At 42.3% G+C, this 25,428-nt stretch overlaps 1 protein-coding gene across 1 annotated transcript in view; it reads right to left on the bottom strand.

The window, feature by feature from the left end:
- The window catches only part of lrrc4ca (leucine rich repeat containing 4C, genome duplicate a), a 117,719-nt gene extending 96,105 nt beyond the window's left edge, over window positions 1–21,614 (bottom strand). Inside the window, 1 exon segment of the mRNA XM_014125110.2 lies at window positions 19,866–21,614. The gene's annotated coding sequence lies outside the window, so the exon portion shown is untranslated.
- Between the last annotated feature and the right edge of the window lie 3,814 nt (window positions 21,615–25,428).

Here is a 25,428-nt window from a genome sequence, read left to right as displayed (position 1 = left end):
CTCTAACCTGTACCCCCGCACATAGACTCGGCACCAGTACCCCCTTTGTATAGCCTCGTTATTGTTATTTTATTATGTTACTTTTTATAATTTTTTTACTTTAGTTTATTTTGTAAATATTTTCTTAACTCTTTCTTGAACTGCACACTTGGGCTTGTAAGTAAGCATTTCGTCCTTTGTCCTCGTCTTGTCCTGTCCCGTGTATATATATATATTTACATATTTGCTTCGCATCTTTTTATATATTTTTTTTCTAAGAACTCAACTTCAAAACACTCTCCTGCAACCCGCCTCACCAATTGTTTAAAAAAAAGTCTTATTCACCTCAAATCTGAAATCCACAACAGAAGCTAGCCAGAAGTTAGCCAGAAGTTAGCCAGTTCACTGCTATCCGAGTGACTATTGGCTAACGTCGGTCCCGGAGCAAACATCAATTATTTTGGAGCTAGCCAGCTGAAGAGTTCCATCAGCCACTCCCGGGCTAAAATCACCTATCCGGACCCGTTTTACTGCCGATGCGGAGCCCCATCGGGCCTTCACAACTGGACTACCGACGTTATCTGCCCGAGGGAGTTATCCAACTGGCCCCTCCGTCGCGACGCGGCCCGCTAATCGTTAGCTGTCTTATCGGCTACTATCTGAATAGGTCTATCGGACAATTTTCTTGGGCCACTATAACTATAACTTTTTTGCCAATTGGATTGGTCCCCTCTACCACACGGAACCCCACTAATCTACCGACATAAATGCACGAGGTGGCTAAAAACAGACCATCTTCTGCCAGCTTGCAACCCATGGCCTGGCTAGCTGTCTGAATCGCCGTGACCCCAACCAACCTCACTACTCACTGGACCCTTATTATCACTCGGCTAAGCATGCCTCTCCTTAATGTCAATATGCCTTGTCCATTGCTGTTCTGGTTAGTGTTTATTTCACTGTAGAGCCTCTAGCGCTGCTCATTATACCTTATCCAACCTTTCAGTTCCACCACCCACACATGCGATGACATCACCTGGTTTCAATGATGTTTCAAGAGACAATATCTCTCTCATCATCACTCAATGCTTAGGTTTACCTCCACTGTATTCACATCCTACCAAACCTTTGTCTGTACATTTTACCTTGAAGCTATTTTATCGCCCCCAGAAACCTGCTCCTTTTACTCTCTGTTCCGGCTGTCCTTGGCGACCAATTATCCTAGCTTTTAGCCATACCCTTATCCTACTCCTCCTCTGTTCCTCTGGCGATGTAGAGGTGAATCCAGGCCCTGCAGTGCCTAGCTCCACTCCTATTCCCCAGGCGCTCTCTTTTGATGACTTCTGTAACCGTAATAGCCTTGTTTTTATGCATGTTAACATTAGAAACCTCCTCCCTAAGTTTGTTTTATTCACTGCTTTAGCACACTCTGTCAACCCGGATGTCCTAGCCGTGTCTGAATCCTGGCTTAGGAAGACCACCAAAAACTCTGTAATCTCCATCCCTAACTACAACATTTTCATACAAGATAGAATGGCCAAAGGGGGCGGTATTGCAATCTACTGCAGAGATAGCCTGCAGAGTTTTGTCCTACTATCCAGGTCTGTACCCAAACAATTTGAACTTCTACTTTTAAAAATCCACCTCTCTAAAAACAAGTCTCTCACCATTGCCGCCTGCTATAGACCACTCTCTGCCCCCAGCTGTGCTCTGGACACCATATGTGAACTGATTGCCCCCATCTATCTTCAGAGCTCGTGCTGTTAGGTGACCTAAACTGGGACATGCTTAACACCCCAGCCATCCTACAATCTAAGCTTGATGCCCTCAATCTCACACAAATGATCAATGAACCTACCAGGTATCACCCCAAAGCCGTAAACACGGGCACCCTCATAAATATCATCCTAACCAACTTGCCCTCTAAATACACCTCTGCTGTTTTCAACCAAGATCTCAGTGATCACTGCCTCATTGCCTGCATCCGTAATGGGTCAGCGGTCAAACGACCTCCATTCATCACTGTCAAACGCTCCCTGTAACACTTCAGCGAGCAGGCCTTTCTAATCTACCTGGCCCGGGTATCCTGGAAGGATATTGACATCATCCCGTCAGTAGATGATGCCTGGTTATTCTTTTTTTACTTGTTATGGATAGGGGGCAGTATTTTCACGGCCGGATAAAAAACGTACCCGATTTAATCTAGTTATTACTCCTGCCCAGAAACTAGAATATGCATATAATTAGTAGCTTTGGATAGAAAACACTCCAAAGTTTCTAAAACGGTTTGAATGGTGTCTGTGAGTATAACAGAACTCAAATGGCAGGCCAAAACCTGAGAAGATTCTGTACAGGAAGTACCCTGTCTGACCATTTCTTGGCCTTCTTTGTCATCTCTATCCAAAACAAAGGATCTCTGCTGTAACGTGACACTTTCTAAGGCTCCCATAGGCTCTCAGAAGGCGCCAGAACGTTGAATGATGACTCTGCAGTTACTGGCTGAAAAACAGTAACGCATTTGGTAAGTGGTCGATCTGAGAACAATGAGACGGGCGTGCGCATGCACCTGAAGAGCCCATTTTACTTTTTCAGTCTTTGAACGAAAACAACGACTCCCAGTCGGAATATTATCGCTATTTTACGAGAAAAATCTCATAAAAATTTATTTTAAACAGCGTTTGACATGCTTCGAAGTACGGTAATGGAATATTTTGAATTTTTTTGTCACGCTCCGCGTCCGCGCGTCACCCTTCGGATAGTGTCTTGAACGCACAAACAAAACGCCGCTATTTGGATATAATTATGGATTATTTGGAACCAAACCAACATTTGTTGTTGAAGTAGAAGTCCTGGGAGTGCATTCTGACAAAGAACAGCAAAGGTAATCCAATTTTTCTTATAGTAAATCTGAGTTTGGTGAGTACCAAACTTGGTGGGTGTCAAATTAGCTAGCCCGTGATGGCGAGCTATCTACTCAGAATATTGCAAAATGTGCTTTCACCGAAAAGCTATTTTAAAATCGGACACCGCGATTGCATAAAGGAGTTCTGTATCTATAATTCTTAAAATAATTGTTATGTTTTTTGTGAACGTTTATCGTGAGTAATTTTGTAAATTCACCGGAAGTGTTCGGTGGGAATGCTAGTTCTGAACGTCACATGGTAATGTAAAAAGCTGTTTTTTATATAAATATGTACTTGATTGAACAAAACATGCATGTATTGTATAACTTAACGAGAGTCTTGTCTTTAAATAGCTGTAAAATAGTCATATGTTTGAGAAATTTAAGTAATAGGATTTTTAAGGTTTTGAAAATTGCGCCACAGGCGTCCCACCTAGCCCATAGAGGATAATGTCCTAGGAGTGTCATCTGATGAAGATCATCAAAGGTTAGTGCTGCATTTAGCTGTGGTTTTGGTTTTTGTGGCATTATATGCTAGCTTGAAAAATGTGTGTCTGATTATTTCTGGCTGGGTACTCTGCTGACATAATCTATAATCTATAATCGGGGGGACACTCTTGACCCAAACCTGCGACCTGTATGCTCTCATTGGCTGGCTCTCGCTTCATACTCGTCGCCAAACCCACTGGCTCCAGGTCATCTACAAGACCCTGCTATGTAAAGTCCCCCCTTATGTCAGCTCACTGGTCACCATAGCAGCACCCACCTGTAGCACGCGCTCCAGCAGGTATATCTCACTGGTCACCTCCAAAGCCAATTCCTCCTTCGGCCGCCTCTCCTTACAGTTCTCTGCTGCCAATGACTGGAACAAACTACAAAAATCTCTGAAACTGGAAACACTTATCTCCCTCACTAGCTTTAAGCACCAGCTGTCAGAGCAGCTCACAGATTACTCCACCTGTACATAGCCCCTCTATAATTAGCCCAAATATCTACCTCTTTCCCTACTGTATTTATTTATTTATTTTGCTCCTTTGCACCCCATTATTTCTATTTCTACTTTGCACTTTCTTTTACTGCAAATCTACCATTCCAGTGTTTTACTTGCTATATTGTATTTACTTCACCACCATGGCCTTTTTTGCCTTTACCTCCCTTATCTCACTTCATTTGCTCACATTGTATATAGACTTATTTTTCTACTGTATTATTTACTGTATGTTTGTTTTACTCCATGTGTAACTGTGTTGTTGTATGTGTCAAACTGCTTTGCTTTATCTTGGCCAGGTCGCAATTGTAAATGACAACTTGTTCTCAACTTGCCTACCCGGTTACATAAAGGTGAAATAAAATAAAAAAATAACATTTCATGGCAAGTTCTACAGTGGATTTCCGCGTATGTGACAAATAAAGTTTTTCCCTTTAAGATATATTCCTGAAGGTCTATACCTGGCAGGAATATAAAGCCTTCATTCATGTAGACTCTGTAATCAATGTGAACCACATGAAGCACAGGATAGTAAGTGGTATAATGTGGTAGCTAATGGGATGTGTACAAAACAGTGAAGTTTACATATCTAACTGGCTATCTTCACTTTATCTAACATTGTATTTTTTTATAGATATATATCCATACATGTACATGTGTGCATAGATGAGGTGATATTCTGTATTGCTGCATTACCAGAGGATGATAATAAGTACTGTATGTGGACAGACCTTGGCAATTGTGTGACAGTGTTGTTCTGTTTTGTGGCAGACGGGCCTGTCACAGCCAAACATTGTGCCCCACAGGGCGAAGAGTCTGGCGCAGGCTGCAGGAGGTGTGCCATGGGGTAACACACACACACACACACACACACACACACACACACACACACACACACACACACACACACACACACACACACACACACACACACACACACACACACACACACACACACACACACACACACACACACACACACACACAGCGAGATTGAGAGAGAAAGGGAGTCACAGTACCCTCCTATAACATGCTGCCACTCCAAGTGACCAATCAGACTATTCTTTATTTTTTTTGAATGACCATTCGTCTTAAATCATGTTGGCATGGTAGATCTGGGCATGGGTATGTGTGACTGTGGATGGGAGGAAAGGTGAGAGGATAGGGTAATATGTACAGGATAAGGGATGGGATAGTGTAAAATGTACATGATAGGGGATAGGATAGGGTCATATTTACAGGATAGTGCATAGGATAGTGTATCCAGTACATGATAGGGGATAGGATAGTGTAAAATGTACATGATAGGGGATAGGATAGTGTAATATGTACAGTACATGATAGGGGATAGGATAAAATAAAATGTACATGATACGGGATGGGATAGGGTAATATGTACATGATAGAGAATAGGATAGGGTAATATGTACAGGATAGGAGATAGGATAGTGTAATATGTACAGTACATGATAGGGTATATGCTAGTGTAAAATGTACATGACAGGGGATAGGATAGGATAATATGTACAGGATAGGTGATAGGATAGCGTAAAACGTGCAGTACATGATAGGGTATATGATAGTGTAAAATGTACATGATAGGGGACAGGATAGGGTCAAATGTACATGATAGGGGATAGGATACGGTAATATGTACATGATAGGGGATAGTATAGGGTAATATGTACATGATAGGGGATAGGATAGGGTAATATGTAGATTATAGGGGATAGGATAGGGTAATATGTAGATGACCGGGGATAGGATAGGCACACATAACACCACTCTATCTGTGTACATTAAAGATGCAATCTCTAATTACAAATACATTGGATTATGTCAACTGTGAAGTTGTAGTTTTGGTAAGGCACAGGGAAGTTAAGACACTATTTAGGTAGCACCATATTGGATAGCTTCTATATAAAAACAATAGCTGCAATATACTGTATCTCAAGGAGCTGTTTTCACTTTCCACCATGTCGTTCTTTCCCTCTGTCATCCATGTTGTCTGGGAGTGAGTTGGCAGTCTCTGTCACAGGGCCCTGACCTTACCAGGCAGACACACTAGTACCTCATTAGACTCCCCGGAGACACACAGGATTACATCAAGTTCAAGTCTCTTCCTGTCAGATCAAAACTCCCCTCATAGGGCAAATCCAGTCTACACACAGGTGGCTGAATGACTGACGCATCAAGGACAGAGACAAGGAGAAAGAGGGAGAGAGAACGAGTGAAGGGTAGAGAGTGAGAGAGAGATAGAAAGAGGGAGAGAGTGAGAGCAAGAGCGAGTGAGAGAGAGAGAGAGAGAGAGAGGGAGAGAGAAAGTGATACATACTGGCTGAGATAGATGTGAAGAAAACACAGACATTGTGTACTGTGCTGTACTCTAGTATTAACTAATTGACTGGCAGGCCAGGCTCTTTCTGCTGAGCAGAGTGGAGCGGTGCTAGTTGTGTGCTAGCTGTGTGCTAGCTGCACTAGTGTTTGAGTCCTGCCAGGCTGATTGGGTCTGGGAGTTAAAGAGAGGTTCAGGGAGACAGATGGAGAAGCCCGTCCCAGCTGTCCAGATCCCAGACGCTCATCCTACACCCCTGGGTCTACAGAAGGCTGCAGTCTGGGGGAGACCAACACACAGGGAGGGAAGGGAGGGAAGGGAGGGAGGGAGGGAGAGAGGGAAGGGAGGGAGGGAGGGAGGGAGGGAGGGAGGGAGGGAGGGAGGGAGGGAGGGAGGGAGGGAGGGAGGGAGGGAGGGAGGGAGGGAGGGAGGGAGGGAGGGAGGGAGGGAGGGAGGGAGGGGAAATGGCAGCCATTACATGACTCTCCTTAGTGTTTTTATCCCTTGATCATTTGTTGAATTAGACATGTTAGTACAAAAATCTGGGATTGAAGGACACTGCCTCATTGAGATATATGAAAACTCATCAATATTGATTATGAGACACCTCAGTGCAGGTAATACACATATCTAGCAAAAAAGCAGGACAAACACTGATCTATAACCTCAAAGATACCATACGAGGGACTGATCCCAGCTGTGTTTGCATTATAGCACACATCTCAACAGGATGTGAGTATAAAAATGCTCAAAATGGGATCAGAGTACATGATCATATCACAGAAAACATGATCATTTCCATTATCAAATCTGATGCTATTATATACTATGAATATGGGGTGATTATATTAAGCTCTGTAATCGCGTTAGTGAGTTTTCTGTAGACTCTGATTAATCTAGATGTGAGGTAATATACGTGGGCGTTTGAGTCATCAGCGATGCAGGCTTCTCTCTCTCCCTCCCTCCCTCTTTCTTTCTCTCTCTCTTTCTCTCTCTCTACTCTCTGCAAGGCCCTTTCATCTGCATAGTAATAGATGCAATAGCAATCCATGATTATGCTACAGCTTCACACCATAAAGCAGAGGTTATTGTTTGCAAGGAATGACACACTCATAAACGTAGCCTAAAATGTAACATACCATGCCTTTGATGCTAACTTATGACCCGTGGAATGGAGAATTTAGAATTTAACCTTAAATTATATAATGAGGCACCTTGACTTTGCCCAAAGTTAAGAGGCAACAGTAAAATAGATTCCAGACACAGTAAATCTGAAACATTTCAAACACCTGGCTGACAGTTACATTTTCATTGCATGTGCTCGGCTCAACCACCGTTGCCCTATTTTCTCAGCCAACGGTGATGAATAATGATGTCTCCAGACAACCCATGAAAGGAGAAACTCTCTGAGGTTAATGCATACACACAGGTGATATATTATGCCTGTCCTCATACTGAGTGTTGGCTTCAGCCATCACCATTCTCCCTCTAGACTGGGCTACAGTATGCCTTTGAAAGGGACTGCAGAGGAGAGGACTGCAGCAACCAGAAAATAAAACACAATCTCTCCCCAGTAACAGGTCACCCAGCCATACCAGCATCAGGGCACCACTTCACTCAAAGTCCTTCCATCTCAATTTATAATCTTTCAAAACACCACTTGTTGACAGGGGACACAGACAAGTCTGTGTTTGTGTCTGTACGTGCGCACGTGTGTGTGCATGTGTGTGCTATGACACAGTCTTTTACAGAGCACATAGGCCCAGTCACCATGACTGATTTAGTCATTCTTTTAGCTTGAAAGGTTCTGCACAGGCTCTTTGTGAGGGGAAATTGCATTAATGAACTCAAATAAGACCAATCAACTCCAGCAGTCTCCCTTTTTCTGCATTTCCAAATAACCTATTACATGCAGATTACTCCTGCTCCCATCATTAACATTTCTCTCTCTCTCTCTGTTTATCCCTCCATACTCTGTCTCTTTCTTTTGGTCCTTTTTCGCAGTAAAGGGAAGGGATCTATAGTCTCACCTTCATTAGGAGGAGGCCTGAGAGTGGGCGGGAGGAGGTGAAAGACAACACGTCACCCTCTCTCAGTCCCTTTAACCTTTTCATTTAGCAGCAGAAATTAATGTGGCGACCTGGGCCACTATCACTTTCAGCAGACGCTGTCACGCTGCCCTGGAGGCAAGAGGATTGGTTTCTCTGGAGACACGTGTGTCGGTGGTGTGTTGCCGTGTGTGTATGCATGCGTGTGTATGTTTTCCTTCACCCAGGCTGTCACGTCAGCACAACCTTACTTCAGGGGCCGCCACTCTCTCGATTCTGCACCTTGTACATTCATGCATGGTGTAAGGGGGAAGGAGAAAAGAGGGGGGGGGGGCTAAGTCATTAAGTTGAACCTCGGCAAGACTGACAAGGTGGGTGAGGTAAGGCCTGTGGTGACTGACTAACATGGCAACTTGAATTCCAGGTCACTACTTTTAGTTGAGTTTTGGGGCGGGAGAATGAGGGGAGAGGGGCGAGAGGAAAGGGGACATCGTTGAGTCACAGCACAACAAGAATATTTCAGCTTGTTTTTGTTTAAAGCCATTACCTCCTACGGGCTAGACTACTTGACCACCAATATGGAGTAGACTACTTGACCACCAATATGGAGCAGACTACTTGACCACCAATATGGAGTAGACTACTTGACCAACAATATGGAGTAGACTACTTGACCACCAATATGGAGCAGACTACTTGACCACCAATATGGAGCAGACTACTTGACCACCAATATGGAGTAGACTACTTGACCACCAATATGGAGTAGACTACTTGGTGGTCAATATGGAGTAGACTATTTGACCACCAATATGGAGCAGACTACTTGACCACCAATATGGAGTAGACTACTTGACCACCAATATGGAGTAGACTATTTGACCACCAATATGGAGCAGACTACTTGACCACCAATATGGAGTAGACTACTTGACCACCAATATGGAGTAGACTATTTGACCACCAATATGGAGCAGACTACTTGACCACCAATTTGGAGTAGACTACTTGACCACCAGTATGGAGTAGACTACTTGACCTCCAATATGGAGCAGACTACTTGACCACCAATATGGAGTAGACTACTTGACCACCAGTATGGAGTAGACTACTTGACCACCAATATGGAGCAGACTACTTGACCACCAATATGGAGTAGACTACTTGACCAACAATATGGAGTAGACTATTTGACCACCAATATGGAGCAGACTACTTGACCACCACCATGGAGTAGACTACTTGACCACCAATATGGAGTAGACTATTTGACCACCAATATGGAGCAGACTACTTGACCACCAATATGGAGTAGACTACTTGACCACCAGTATGGAGTAGACTACTTGACCACCAATATGGAGCAGACTACTTGACCACCAATATGGAGCAGACTACTTGATCACCACTATGGAGGAGACTACTTGACCACCACTATGGAAAAGACTACTTGACCACCACTCTGGAGGAGACTACTTGACCACCACTATGGAGGAGACTACTTGATCACCACTATGGAGTAGATTACTTGACCACCAATATGGAGCAGACTACTTGACCACCAATATGGAGCAGACTACTTGACCACCAATATGGAGAAGACTACTTGACCACCAATATGGAGTAGACTACTTGACCACCACTATGGATTAGACTACTTGACCACCACTATGGAGTAGACTACTTGACCACCACTATGGAAAAGACTACTTGACCACCACTCTGGAGGAGACTACTTTATCACCACTATGGAGTAGACTACTTGACCACCACTATGGAATAGACTACTTGATCACCACTATGGAAAAGACTACTTGACCACCACTATGGAGTTGTCTACTTGACCACCACTATGGAAAAGACTTCTTGACCACCACTATGGAGTAGACTACTTGACCACCACTATGGAAAAGACTACTTGACCACCACTCTGGAGGAGACTACTTGACCACCACTATGGAGGAGACTACTTGATCACCACTATGGAGTAGATTACTTGACCACCAATATGGAGCAGACTACTTGACCACCAATATGGAGCAGACTACTTGACCACCAATATGGAGAAGACTACTTGACCACCAATATGGAGTAGACTACTTGACCACCACTATGGATTAGACTACTTGACCACCACTATGGAGTAGACTACTTGACCACCACTATGGAAAAGACTACTTGACCACCACTCTGGAGGAGACTACTTTATCACCACTATGGAGTAGACTACTTGACCACCACTATGGAATAGACTACTTGATCACCACTATGGAAAAGACTACTTGACCACCACTATGGAGTTGTCTACTTGACCACCACTATGGAAAAGACTTCTTGACCACCACTATGGAGTAGACTACTTGACCACCACTATGGAAAAGACTACTTGACCACCACTCTGGAGGAGACTACTTGACCACCACTATGGAGGAGACTACTTGATCACCACTATGGAGTAGATTACTTGACCACCAATATGGAGCAGACTACTTGACCACCAATATGGAGCAGACTACTTGACCACCAATATGGAGAAGACTACTTGACCACCAATATGGAGTAGACTACTTGACCACCACTATGGATTAGACTACTTGACCACCACTATGGAGTAGACTACTTGACCACCACTATGGAAAAGACTACTTGACCACCACTCTGGAGGAGACTACTTTATCACCACTATGGAGTAGACTACTTGACCACCACTATGGAATAGACTACTTGATCACCACTATGGAAAAGACTACTTGACCACCACTATGGAGTTGTCTACTTGACCACCACTATGGAAAAGACTTCTTGACCACCACTGCCAACCCCTAAAAGGTATGCACACGCTACAGTTGCGGTCACTTATCCAAACCTCACATGCCCCTACCCCTCCTCTGGTACAGTACAATTGGCTGTAAAGGAGAGGACAGTAATAGGAGCAGTGCATGCCGGCATCCAGTGTGACAGAATGGATGTCTCTCAGATTATTCCCTGAGATTGATGGGAGAGAGGAGCAGCCATTGATTAATCCATCGACTGAAGGAATGTAGTGCTGCTTTCCTCCGGATCGGCTGTCCTTTCCCTGGATGGCAGATTCAGAGAGACAAGCTGGAGACGATGACTAATGAGCGAGCCCACTACAGCCGCTGTGTGTGTGTGTTGATCGTGAGTGTGTGTGTGTTTATCAGGAGTGTGTGTGTGTGTGTGTGTGTGTGTGTGTGTGTGTGTGTGTGTGTGTGTGTGTGTGTGTGTGTGTGTGTGTGTGTGTGTGTGTGTGTGTGTGTGTGTGTGTGTGTGTGCAGGATGTCTGTACGTGTCTGTCGACTTCGTTTATTTAGAAAGCCAGTGCGTTGGTCCACAGCTCACTGACGTCTTCAGTCTCCACATGATTGAAATAGTAACTCTGATCCTTAACAAGAATCTAGATCAATGTCAGGAGTGCCTGAACCCAAATCAGAAAACTCTTTGAAGACTGAATTGATTACCTTAACTACCAAAAACCTGAATGAAAACACATTGCTGTTCCTATTTACTCTAGTAGTAGGCTATTGCACAGGGTCGCTAATGGTGTTCAGAACTACAATAAACATCCATGCCTGTGTAGATCATTGTAGTGCTACAGAATTAGCTTGAGCCGACAAAACAATAACAACCACAAATAAAACAAAATACACAAAAAGGTCCACTCTTAGCTAAGCCATTCTACAGCAAAATAATGACTCAACATCTCATCCACAAATAAACCACTTCGAAGAGAAATGAGTTGAAAAGATGTGCATGAATAGCTCACAATCCCAACATCCTGTGTAGGACTTCTGTATGTTAGTTTGAGTGTCGGCTTCCTGCAGCTGGGGTCAAAATACATATTTCTAAGGTCAATTGTTGTGGGGTGACTAAACTAGGGCTTTGGTGGTCATGAAATTTTGTCAGACAGTTATTGTCATGAAAATAACTGCCGGTCTTACGATAATTGAACGTTAATTAACATAAACACTTTCGCATCTCCGGGCTTCCACGCATAGCCTATAATTTGAAACAGGTCCTCCTATATGCTTAAATCAGAGTTATTTATGCAACTTTAGTTGTGATGCAAACCTTAGGCTGTTTTAATTTCAAATACATTCTCAGGCTGCATGATGTGACTCTAATGATAATTAGAAAAAATGTGCATGAAAGGCATGTGCTCTGCTTTGTTTCTTGCAAAGGCTGCAAACACTTCAACAGTCTCTCATTCACAATTTGACAAGCTTGACAATATTCTCACCCATCTGACTATTCTCAGTGTAATCTATTCTTTACATATAGCCTACTAATATATGCATGGGATTATTTTTAATTTAGAATGGCCCACAAAAAAACATGTCATCCGTAAGCTGCACTCGAATGTAGGAGGCGTTTTTAATATGCCAGGTAGTCTACAAAGGTTGTAAAGCGGATTAATATGCGTAATTTTAAGAATTGAGGAATAAATATAGCAGCATGAGAAAGCTGGGATCATCTTTTAAATAGTGGCTAGTCAAAACTCACGCGCGATTGCACAATGACTGGGCTTATAAGAAAACCTTTCACTAGGCTCTGTAGGCTATGGGCTCTCCAACCCTGTTCCAGGGGTCATAGGCCTATAGACTACACTTAGAGTTATTTGGCCACTTTAGTTGGAATGCAAACCTTATCCAAACAAATACGCCTATACCGGGCTAGGCTACATAAAGCATGCGACTATGATTTGAAAAAGTCGCAAAAAATGCATGTGCTGTTTCTTGCCTTCCTTCACAAGTGATAATATTGTCAAACATCAGACTATTCTCAATGTAATCTTGTCTTTACATATCCTAAACAATATATGTGTGCAATGAGTTTTGGGTTGGGTAGGTTACTTTCTAAATGTAATCCGTTACAGTTAATAGTTTCCGGTCCAAAATTGTCATCAGTAACGTAACTTTTGGATTACCCAAATTCAGTAACATAATCTGATTACATTTAGTTACTTTTAGATTACTTTCCCCTTAAGAGGCATTAGAAGAAGATAAAAGTGTATGTTACCAATTGAACAACATCTATTGCAGGATAAATCAATGTTAAAGTTTACATAGCTGGCCATATATGGAGGTAAAATTTTACTTTATGGGTTGGTTATGTAGGCTTCTTCTAACCCACTGCTTTCTACTACATTTAATAATACGATTAAATTATATCTATACATTAATATATATAACTTATAAGTCCAAAAAAGGATGTAGCAACTACAGATTGCCCCTTTAAGTCTATCAAAAGTTTACGAGTTTGAGCATGTGTTCATTAGGTCTATTGATTTTTGTTTTTATCAGCATGAATTAGATTGAGCAATAAAAGCACCACTTTTATTTCATAGGGTGTGATCTGCCCTGTACAGCTGTTGCAGGAGTGCATTTTTCACTGGCTGTACACTGGTTTCAAAAACAATGATTGATTGGCAGCTTAAACTTCTTGAATTCAACCATTATTGACTTCAAATACATATTTAGATTTGTGAACAGCCATCCACAACAAACACAATCAGTAAGCCACAAATAGCTAAATGAGAGAGCAGCAGTGTGATTCACATCCATGCACAATGTAGATAATAAGTGATATCCGTATCGCCGTAGACTACACTACTGCTGTCATCCTTACCTCCAAGTGTTTATTCAAGTTGGATAATCTTTGGATGCCGACAGCAGTTGCACCATTGGAAGACATAGCTTGGACTGTAGTCTACAAAAGCTTTTCCCGCGATCCATCAAACACATTTGTGACTCATTTCAGGAAACTAGCCAACTGTCGCAGGTCACTACATCACAGGAGAGTCATTTGAATGTAAACCTTTTATTTTAATCAAAATGCGTTTTTTAGCAGAAATACATTTTGGAACATGTGAACTTTCATATGCCTTAATAACAAACGTGTATGCCATCTGTAAATACGAATACAAATTGTTAAATTACGAGCCAGGTTGGTTAAGCCACAGAAAAGGACAGTAACCTTCCCACTAGCTTGTCATCATAGTGGTCTCTGACTTATGGTCAGACTCGCTCAGGTGGAACAAACTTAAATTTGAGCTTTTTTCAATGCTGATTTGAATGTCATTGAGAAAACAAAGAAGTGTCAAAGATTTTTTTCACAAACATCCCTTCTGAATTTAAAAGTAATCTTCGAAGTAATCATCAAGTTTTTCAAAAGTATCTGTAATCTGATTACAATATTTTTGATAGTAACATAATGTATTACAGTTATGCGTTTTTTGTAACCCCTTACATGTAACGGATTAAAGCTCATGGGATATGCCTATTTTTAATAGAGGCCATCAAAACTCTGTTTTCTCACGTAATTGCATAGCATAGCCTATAGAAATGTTGCGCAACAAGGGCTTATGGGAACACTTATTAATTCCATGCATCAACCAGCTATGAGGAGCGGGCTCTTGCTGCGAAAGAGGTGATCCTTTTCCATTCAAACTCTGAATGCCAGGGCTCTCATGAAGTGTTTGATTTTATTTTCGAATGCATTTGCATTGATGACAGAGTGATTAGAGGGACAATAGAGCGCTGAGTACCAGGCCATTAGCGACTGGCCGTAAGCAAGTTTGGTAGGCTACTAATGAAAATCAGCGGCTTCAGAGCGTGGTTTTGGAGAAGCCTAGTTACCTTGATTCAACGGTCACGTGGAATCTGACTGCAGTCATGACTCGTGACTGCTGGTGTGGCAATCACCATAACAGCCCTAGACTCAACCATTGCCTACATCAGCACCTAGGCATGGGAAGTCATCAAGGGACTGAACTCATGTAACAAGCCACCAATCATCTGAGATGATGCATCCAGTTAGAGCTTATACTGTATACTCACAGCACCGCAGCACTGCCTTGACCTGAAAACATATCTACCTTTTCTCGCTCTCTCTTGGTACCCCAGCCCCCCTCCTTGTCTCAACCTCCCCCATGGTGTTTCTATCTGCTGGTCTGGCAGCCAACATTTACCCCAAAAGGGTTCTACCTGGAACCAAAAAGGGTTCTTCAAAGGGTCCTCGTACGGGGACAGCCAAAGAACCCTTTTAAGTTCTAGATAGCACCTTTTTTTCAAAGAGTGTAGATGACACAGAACTGCCTGACTTTTTAATTTCCCTTTCACGACCAATCCAATCCCCAGAGAACATTTCTACCCAGAGAATATGAAAAATGTACAGGCGGTTCCATTATTGATAGAAGTCCCCATCAGTCAGAGAAATGAATGCTAATGGTGTCCTAAGCTGGGGCTTTACCCAGATTAATCCGATTTAACAAATGAACATTTATTAAATGGCACAAAGCGATGGCCCTGATCTGAACGGAGTCACAGTCTGAAGAAATAAGCAACATTTCAAAGGAGGATGTGGGAAAAGGAACATGGGCATATGCTCTGTGGCTTCACGAGGGGCTGACATCTTGTCGCAATGCTACCCTTTTCTGGCTGACAAGTTCATTAATTTTTTGACAGGGCCGCTTGGCACAATTTTCAATGGATTACTGAGACCGCAACGAGGGGAGGAATTGGACATGAAACAGACGTCTGCGGAGGTGACAATGTTATCAACTGAAATCTGGCTTGATGCTAGCAGCAGCAGGACTTTTCCCTCGGTCCTCCGTACCCGCACTGCACCTGCTCTGAGACCACTGCACCACTGGGGATGCCTGAGACACACTGGGGATGCTGTTGTTGTCACCAGTACATAATAAAATAAACAAACACATAGGTGCACATGACTCTAGGAGATTATGGGAAGTTGTCATTGTATCATTGACGTTTTACAGAGTATGGACCTATAACAATGATGAAGGCACTACTCTACGTGCTGAAATGTTGACCATCTTACTGCAATATTAAAAAACAAGAATCCAAGTTCTTTTCTTTCTAAAGTATTTTTTAAAAGTATTTCAAAAGTAAAACAATGTATTACCATAAGCTACCCTTGGTTAGTATAGAGTACATCCAAACCCCCCACCTCACCCCCAGCCACAGAATGATGTCTTTCTATCACCTCTATAGAAAGGAAAGTTCAGGGGGGAAGTGGACCTTTGAGAAGTGCTCAACATGCAGAAGGGATAGGCTCCTCGTAGGCATGAATCGCTCTGCATCACGCCACAACAAACAAATGTCATCTTTGGGATTCATAGAGTGGATTTATCATGCTAAAACCTTTGACAGGGGAAGAACATAAAATAAGCAGTCTAATTTGTCTCCCCAAGGCAACATGCTTTCTCAAATAGGGTGAAAGATGTTCACTCCCTCACTCACCTGAGGGAATAGGGGGCCACTTTAATCAGGTGACAGAAAGCTGTGATCAATTCTACAACAGTAGAATGACAAGCGTAACCTCAGTTGCAACTGAAGCTATAACATTACTACTCCTATTACTTCTACTGTGCTGTATTATTAATGACTGACTACTACTATTACTACTACATGGTATATACTTCCAACACTGATATGTAGGATAGATACTGCATTAGTCAATCTAAAACCAAGTCATAATATTCTCTGTGCGTTCACCAAGCCTTACTACCTGTATCGTCTAAAATGACCTACATATATCCATGATTCAATGTATGTGTATTATAGGAGAAGATGGTAAAAACATTATGGAAAAATACTATTCGATAGTAGCTTGCATCCAGCATATACAATGCCTTATTCCACATTTTGTTGAGTTATAGCCTGAATTCAAAATAGATTAAATAGTTTATTTCTCACCAATCTACACACAATACCCCATAATCACAAAGTCAAACCATGTTTTCTAGAAAGCTTGACCAATTTATTGAAAATGAAATACTGAAAAAAATAATTTACGTAAGTATTCACACACCTGAATCAATCAATGCATGTTAGAATCGCCTTTAGCGATTAGACTTGTGAGTCTTTCTGGGTAAGTCTCTAAGAGCTTTGCACACCTGGATTGTACAATATTTGCAAATTCTTCTTTTTTATCAGGCTCTGTCAAGTCTTGCTATAGATTTTCAAGCCAACTTAAGTCAAAACTGTAACTAGGCCACTCAGGAACATTCAATGTTGTCTTGGTAAGCAAATCCAGTTTGACCTTGTGTTTTAGGTTATTGTCCTGCTGAAAAGTGATTTTGCATCCCAGTGTGTTGGAAAGAACTAGGATTTTTGCTTAGCTCCATTCCATTTATTTTTATCCTAAAAATCTCCCTAGTCCTTGCCGCTGACAAGCACACACATAACATGATGCAGCCACCACCATGCTTGAACATATGAAGAGCGGTACTCACTGATGTGTTGTATTGGATTTGCTCCAAACATAACACTTTGTATTCAGGAAATAAAGTGGACTTCTTTGCCACATATTTTGCAGTTTTACTTTAGTGCCTTATTGCAAACAAGATGAATGTTTTGGAATATTTTTTTCTGTCCCGGCTTCCTTATTTTCACTCTGTCATTTATATTAGTATTGTGGAGCAACTACAATGTTATTTATCCATCCTCAATTTTCTCCTATCACAGTCAATAAATTCTGAAACTGTTTTAAGGTCACCATTGGCCTCATGGTGAAGTCATAGAGTGCTTTCCTTCCTCCCCGGCAACTGAGTCAGGAAGGACCCTTATAACTTTGTAGTGACTGGGTGTATTGATACACCATCCAAAGTGTCATTTAAAACATGGATATTCAACACGTTTGAACGGATATTCAATGTCTGCTTTTTACCTTACTACCAATAGGTGCCCTTCTTCGCTAGACATTGGAAAACCTCCCTGGTCTTTATGGTTGAATCTGTGTTTGAAATGGGGTACAGAGATGAGGTAGTCATTATTGCACTATTATTGCTCACAGAGTGAGTCCTTATTATGTGACTTGTTGAGCAAATGTTAACTCTTGAAATGATTTAGGCTTGCCACAACAAAAGGTTGAATACTTCTTGACCCAAGACATTTCAGCTTTTTATTTTTAATTCATTTGTAAACATTTCTAAAAACATAATTCCACTTTGAGATTATAGGGTGTTGTTCCAGTGACACAACATCTCGATTTAATCAATTTTAAATTCAGGCTGTAAATCAACAAAATGTGGAAAAGTCAAGGGGTGTGAATACTTTCTGAATGCACTGCATTGTTTTCAGACAAATGGGTGGTTGAAATAAGAAAAGACAATTGGTTAAATTCACATGTAGGAGAGTTGTATACTGTATAACAATTGCTTTAGGGATGCAGATATGATAAAACCTAATTTTGAAGGAGTCAAATTTAATCTAACATTCATTACTGGCTAGATGCAAGGCCCTGTGTGTGCATGTTCTCTGTGGTCTTCTGTCTTGCTGTCCCTCTGCGAGATCAAAGAGACCACTGTGTGAGAAGGAGGGTGCAGGGTTCAGGGTGTGTGTGTGTGTGTGTGTGTGTGTGTGTGTGTGTGTGTGTGTGTGTGTGTGTGTGTGTGTGTGTGTGTGTGTGTGTGTGTGTGTGTGTGTGTGTGTGTGTGTGTGTATTTCCATGTGCTCCTAGTGCCAAAAATGGATGAATGGGTGAGATGGATGAATGAATGAATGGAGAACCAATCCGTTTCAACCGATACACCATATCCCATACCATGGCACACTGTACATCAGTGCATGGTGGTCAATTATCATAACTGGAATATAACCAAAACACCACTGCTTCATGTATGTGTGCTATACACCACACATTATGCTACGTTCGTTTCTAGCCAGCAGACTGCATAGCGGCCTCCATACGCAAGCGAAGCTTGTCATTTCAGCACCACGTTTATGAGGGACAGCTCCCTTAATACGAGCACTGAGCAAACAGCAACGGCGAGCCGAACTCAAGCACACATTGGAGCGCAGCGCCTCCGCATTAAAACAGACACTACCCTCCATGGATAGGTGGAAATGAAAGTGCATTAGCTACAGCCCTATAGTGTTCTTGCAAACATCATTCTCAAAGACATGGCAGTGCTCTTATGTTAGGCTTTTCACCCTGGCGCATGCGAGGAGCCTTAATAACATAACAGTTTGAAGTCAATTGCACAGCAATGTGTTCTACAAATAGCTATTGGTGGGTCTACTGTGCATATTATAATCAGCATAAAATATTAGATATTCTGAATGTTATTTGGCCTTTGGTAGGTGCTGAAATCCAACGGTCCTAATACAGCAAATGGGATGCAACAGACTGCATCACCACTACTCAACAAAACAGAGTCAACCATCCTCTCCACACATTTTGATCAGTTTGGGCTATTTGTGGTATCAGCATCAGCCTCATGATAAAATAACATGTGTATAGGTTAGTCGAATAAAGGCTGAATCGACAAGCATTTGCCAGAGCGCTCCACCACATACGCACGCGAACACACACACATCGAATGGTCCATTCATCACATCACACAAAATATGCTTTTTTGTCAGATGAAGTCGGATGAAGCTTTTTGTTTAGTCTATGTCGTAACATAACACGGCAAAGTGAGATAGAGCAGCAAAGGAACGCGGATTTTAAATAGCCTACCTCTACCAGATTACCAATATGCTTTAGCTAAAACCGTAATTCAATGTGGGCAAGGTGTTAGTGCCATTTAGAAATCAATTCAACTAAACAAAATTAGCACATATAACTTACTTGTCACCAAAGATGCTGATGTTAGCAGGATAGCTGATTCAAACAACGACAGTTGGCTCTTCAGCTCCTTCCCCTCGAAAACTGCATCGAAAATACATCCGCAATTCTCAAGCAATTTGGCAGACTCCGTGGTGATACTTTCACACACCTTATCCGGTCCCCAGATTGCAAACGATGTAGAATTTAATCCATCAATTAATATCAATCGGTTGAGATTTAGGACTTGCACATTGATAATAGAGTCACATTATCCATCACCATAATCATATTTTTCAAGAGGCAAATAATACGGAGGCACTGTTAAAACTAATGGTTCGATGCAGAGCGATACCCCGCTGTGAGGTTAACAAGGCACAATTATATCTATGTCGCTGTCCGGTACCATTTTTTGAATCAGGAGAAATCCGAGCTCTTCCCAGATCCAGCCCTTATATTTTTATTTTCAATAAAAACAAAACCAACCTCTTCAGAGCCAGACCACTAAAGACACCGTCTCACGCAGCCGTGGACCCCCAGATTGATAACATCCTCAAACCTCATCATAATCTACGGCTGAACATCATCGACAGACATATTGAGCAAAAATAAAGAGATTGATAGTTGTCTTCCCGCTGTCACGCTTTTAGCTGGAACTTTTCTCACGCTTCCCCTTGCTACTCTGCAACCCCACTGGAATCTGATTAGATTTCAACGCACAACCCAGTGCGGATTTCAAGATTCTTACTAATCTTTTCCTCCGTATTGAATGTCGTTGGATGGGGTCCCGGAGTTGATGTAGCCTATGAATTCGTCGGGTGGATTGGATGAAGAATGATACAGTCGTCAGGCTTATCTTTGTCTTCTGATAGATTATTCCATCGATGTTCATAGGCGTCAGTATGTTTGATGTAAGAACCTGCGGCGAGTCAGGTGGAAAATCCAGCAGGTTGTATAGCCTATAAATGCATTATAGCCTTGTTTACAGGGTTAACAACGAAATCCCCTTCCTTGGTCTCTGACTCTCAAATCCAATGAAAATTGTATGAGTATGTTTCATAGGATAAGCTAATATAACGCTATAATATTAGGCCTATTATAGTTCCAAAGGTTTCGTGTCCCGACTTCTCATTGCGTCTCGAGAGCCGTTTGTTCACCAAGCTGCTCCTGTCAGTTTTCCCCCACAGCAATCATCGTCTCCTCTCTCTGTTCTCTTGCTCTATACGTATGTCAGATAGGACTCTCCAGTACCGCCAATCCACTGATATCTCACAAGAGGGAACGAATATCCATTTAGTGATGATCCTCCGTGTGCACTCTTCGCCAACAAAAATTGCGCGTTGGGATGATGGCCAATAGCTCTGACCACAATTTATCAGGCTAAGAATTAGTTTACATCCAACAATCTACAACTTATGCATGCAATGCATTTGTGCACTCTCACATAGATCATATGATAACATGCATGTGCAAGTTCGAAGGTCTAGACAATAGATAGGGGACAGTGCGGGGAAGTAGTTTCTCCTCTGTTGCAGCGTGCCGTTGCCTCACACCCAGACGGCACTGGCTTCCTCCCTCACTCAAAACAAGACCATTTGTATATCGCCAGTCAGTGCAGAAGAAATACTCCCTCTAGACTGGCTGAACACCTCTCCTTTGACGCGCATTCATGTGTTGCGTCTGCCTTTTTGTGGGTCCCGCTATATTTTCCCCACGCACCCTTTCTCACTTTTGATGGGTGAAATACAATTATCCAATTTCCTGCCATCATCTACCCACTGATTGGTCAATTGCATTATCACTTGATGTCATGAGGAGCGATGCGTCTGGGGGTAATATGGATGCGCGTGTGTTTGCCCCCGTGCGTGCACGACTTAAGAATGTGTGTGTGTGCGTTAGAGAGAGAGAGAGAGAGAGAGAGAGAGAGAGGTTGGAAGGCCTGTTTCTCAGCGGCTCCCTGCACCAGATGGGACACGACTGCCACCTACCGACCCCCCCCCCCCCTCTATGACACCATCAGAGCCACAGGCTACTGGAGCAGCAGGGCAGAACACGGTGCTTTTCTCATCAACTTACGTTTCACAACGGGTCCATTTTCTTATAGCCTATGCTGTGCATTATGCACACAGACACGACTCAAGATCACACCCACTGTAGCCAACATAATTCAGCGTGAGTTTCAACAAAACTTACAAACACCCATCGAGCAATATCTGTAGCACCTGACCAGATACAATTAAATAGCCAGTCCATATTCACATTGGGATGCGCAATGCGACGTCACCAGAGCAGCGCAGATGGCATTAACGGTTCTCAAAATGTGACTGTTTGGAAACATTCAGTGAACGGGTGACTCGGGAACACAACTATGAGAAGCACCAGCGCTTTTGTCTGGTTGAATGTAACTCGAAATTACGCACATCATCATCAGGCAGAGAAAGAGGCCAACGCGTGGTACTATCGCTAATTGCTGTGTCGGGTGATTTCTAAATGCTAGAATAGAATTAGAGTCAATACAGTGCAGAGTACACAGTATGTACATATACTTGTCTAACATGTTATCACAATAATGATAAAATATGTATTTAAATCTAAGCTATTGGTAACACTGAAAGTAATGTAGTTCAGCTGGGATTTCTTTATATGTTTGAATAAATATGCATTTGCTATGGTCTCAGACAAGGGTACTTATCACTTGACTGTAGCCCACCAAACTACCTCTGCTGCACACTCTACTTATGATGGTATTCTCAGTGGCTACAAGAAGCAGCAGTGAGTGACATGACATATACTGGATATACATATACTGTTAAAACTGGACAATATGGATAGAACTATTTGCTGATAGGGGAGGGGGAGACATTCCACTTGCAGTGGTTGCAGTCCCTTTTTTTTAATGTTTGTACTGTATATGTGAGAAACATTATTATGCCAGACCAAGGATCTGTCCAGCTGTCAGCGTCTCATCACATCTCAACAGTGAAGGTGTTGCATCATCTATCAGTCTTCATAAATGTCAACATGCCTGTCTGTCAGTTGTTGGCCACTCATCACTAAAAGTGCACTGCCATTATCCTGCATTCCTCGCCTATGATTGAGCAATTTTAATTGTTTGACATTAAAGGGTTTCTCTCTCTGTCTCTGTCACTCTCTCTGTCTCTGTCCCTCTCTCTGTTTGTCAGTCACACTCTCTGTCTGTCTGTCAGTCTCTCTCTCTCTCTCTGTCAGTCACTCTCTCTCTCTCTTTGTCAGTCACGGTCTCTCTCTCTCGCTCTCTCTCACTCTCTCAACCCGCCACACACACACACACACACACACACACACACACACACACACACACACACACACACACACACACACACACACACACACACACACACACACACACACACACACACACACACACACACACACACACACATACACACACACACTGACCATTCATTTTCTCAGACTGACCATGCAAATGTAACCTATTACAATTGCAAACAGCAACAAACAGCCACTTTCCACCTAGGCAGAGTAGTAACCTTTTCTAATAATCTCTCTCTCACCTCTGCACAGTAGATTCATGCTGTTCACATGTATTTTTTAGTTCACTGTCATTGAGCACTCTGCAATAATAGCAGCCATGTTATGACAGCCATGCCTAATGGTTTGGATTTAAGGCTTTCATTTGACCACTTTCTTGTGAATCTGGTGACCACTCCTTTTTTACTTAAAACCCTATCTGCTCTGTGGGGGCCATCACAAGCGGTCATATTAACGGCCATTTTATCTGGATTAATGTGCCTTTTGGGGAAACTGAATGGATGTTGATTGATACATCCCACTGTTACCGTCAAAAACATCAACCTGTTCTCTTGTTAGTATATTTTGAGTATACAGCTTTATGTAGTCTGAAGTTAGTGTCTTTATTTAAAGATTATATTTTAGTTTTGAGAAGGAACTTCATTTAGCTGTAATTATTCTACAATATATTGATTAGTTTCACATCTTAACCCTTAATACATGGTCAACAGAGCACTTTAGTCTCTTCATATGTTTTATTAATGTCCTTGCATACAGTTAAAAGGGTCTTGTCTTGTTACTTTATGCTAGACATCATTGCTGACATTACAGCTGTCTGTTTTGACATGTGAACCAATCTAAGATCAACCTGCACGGTGATATGAGGCAAGCCACAGCAAAGAGGAAAAGGCAGTGTGGCTTGATAAGCACATAATGCACATGGCTCTAACAGAGTATGTGCATCTCTTGACTTACCCCACTTCCAAATCTTGGTTCAAAACATTACCCCTGAATGGCTCTGAAATTTCTAATTTCTGGTGGAGTCGACGTAGGTTGTTTTTATTATTAATGCTGTTGCTTTTGGAGGGTTTGGAGTAGCGTCACTTCGCTAGTCCTCCTGGGACTCAGAGGAAAATAGAATAATGTAGGAAATGAAGAGGCAGGTGTTGAGAGGCGAGAGCCTTAGTTTGTGTCTCTGAGAGTGCCACTCGTCACTGGCCTCAATTCCGCTCCAGCAGGCCTGGTGGCAGCTAAGGTTACAGTGGTGATAGGCGTACCTCTCTTTCAATCTCCTCTCTCTTCTCTTTCTCATTGCTTGCTTTCTCTTTGTTTTCACTGCCTTGTCTAACAGTAAATCTAACAGTAAATGTTCAGCCACAGTTGTTGATAAAAATAGCAATTGACAGCTCCTCTTGTCTGCTACAGTAATGCTTTTAGTTCCTGACCTCCAACGTAATATTTGCCTGCAACACAACAAGGACTCTGGTGATACATATTGTATGCACTGTAAGTGCCCAGAGCGGGGAAAAACACATGTTGCCATACAATACAGTGGAAAACTCGAAGAGTAAAATCCCCACAAACACCTCAGCGACATTAATGTGATTCATAGAGGTTCAGCAAATTTCAAGGACTTCATAATTAGGCGCATCAATGTGTTTGCCATCCTGTTTAATATCCACTTTGATTCACACTAATCTCTCACTCTACTCGTTATCCAAGGATTCTATGGGCCACGATCGAAGAGCAGCAGCCCAGTCCTGATTCTCAACTCACTGCTAGCAGCCCCCAGTCACTGCCTTTATTCCTCTATTCCACCCATTCAGCTGGCAACATTTTAATAATTCAGCGCCGGGCACACCCTAAAAGCATCCTCTGCCTTGCTTGAATTTCAGTACATGACAGGTAACTGAGGGCTTGATAACTGACGGGGTTATTGGATTTAGGCTGCAGCACAGAACAGTAAGGAGAAAGGAGAAGGGCAGTGTTCTGCACGTGAATGGATAACAGGATGTATGATGTTCATGATAACCATAATTACTATCATCCCATTGATCATTACCATTCCTCAGCAGCAGCGGTAGCAGCAGGCCCACAGGCAGAAGCTCTACCATTAGTAACACACAAGAGAATACACATAAAAAACACAGCAACCTCATCAGTACTTGGTACTGTTGTGAATGTATGCACGGACCATGTAGAGGTCTCAATAAAGTAGATGGATTTTCATTCAAATTCAAGCTAAGGTACTGTACTGAACTAAAACAGAGTTTGCACTTATCCAATGTGCACCTTT

Source organism: Salmo salar, chromosome ssa10 (genome assembly GCF_905237065.1).
Source record: "Salmo salar chromosome ssa10, Ssal_v3.1, whole genome shotgun sequence".
NCBI classification, from domain to species: Eukaryota; Metazoa; Chordata; class Actinopteri; order Salmoniformes; family Salmonidae; genus Salmo; species Salmo salar.
The sequence above is the reverse complement of the archived record's forward strand: the minus strand, read 5'-3'. Positions and strand labels throughout refer to the sequence as shown.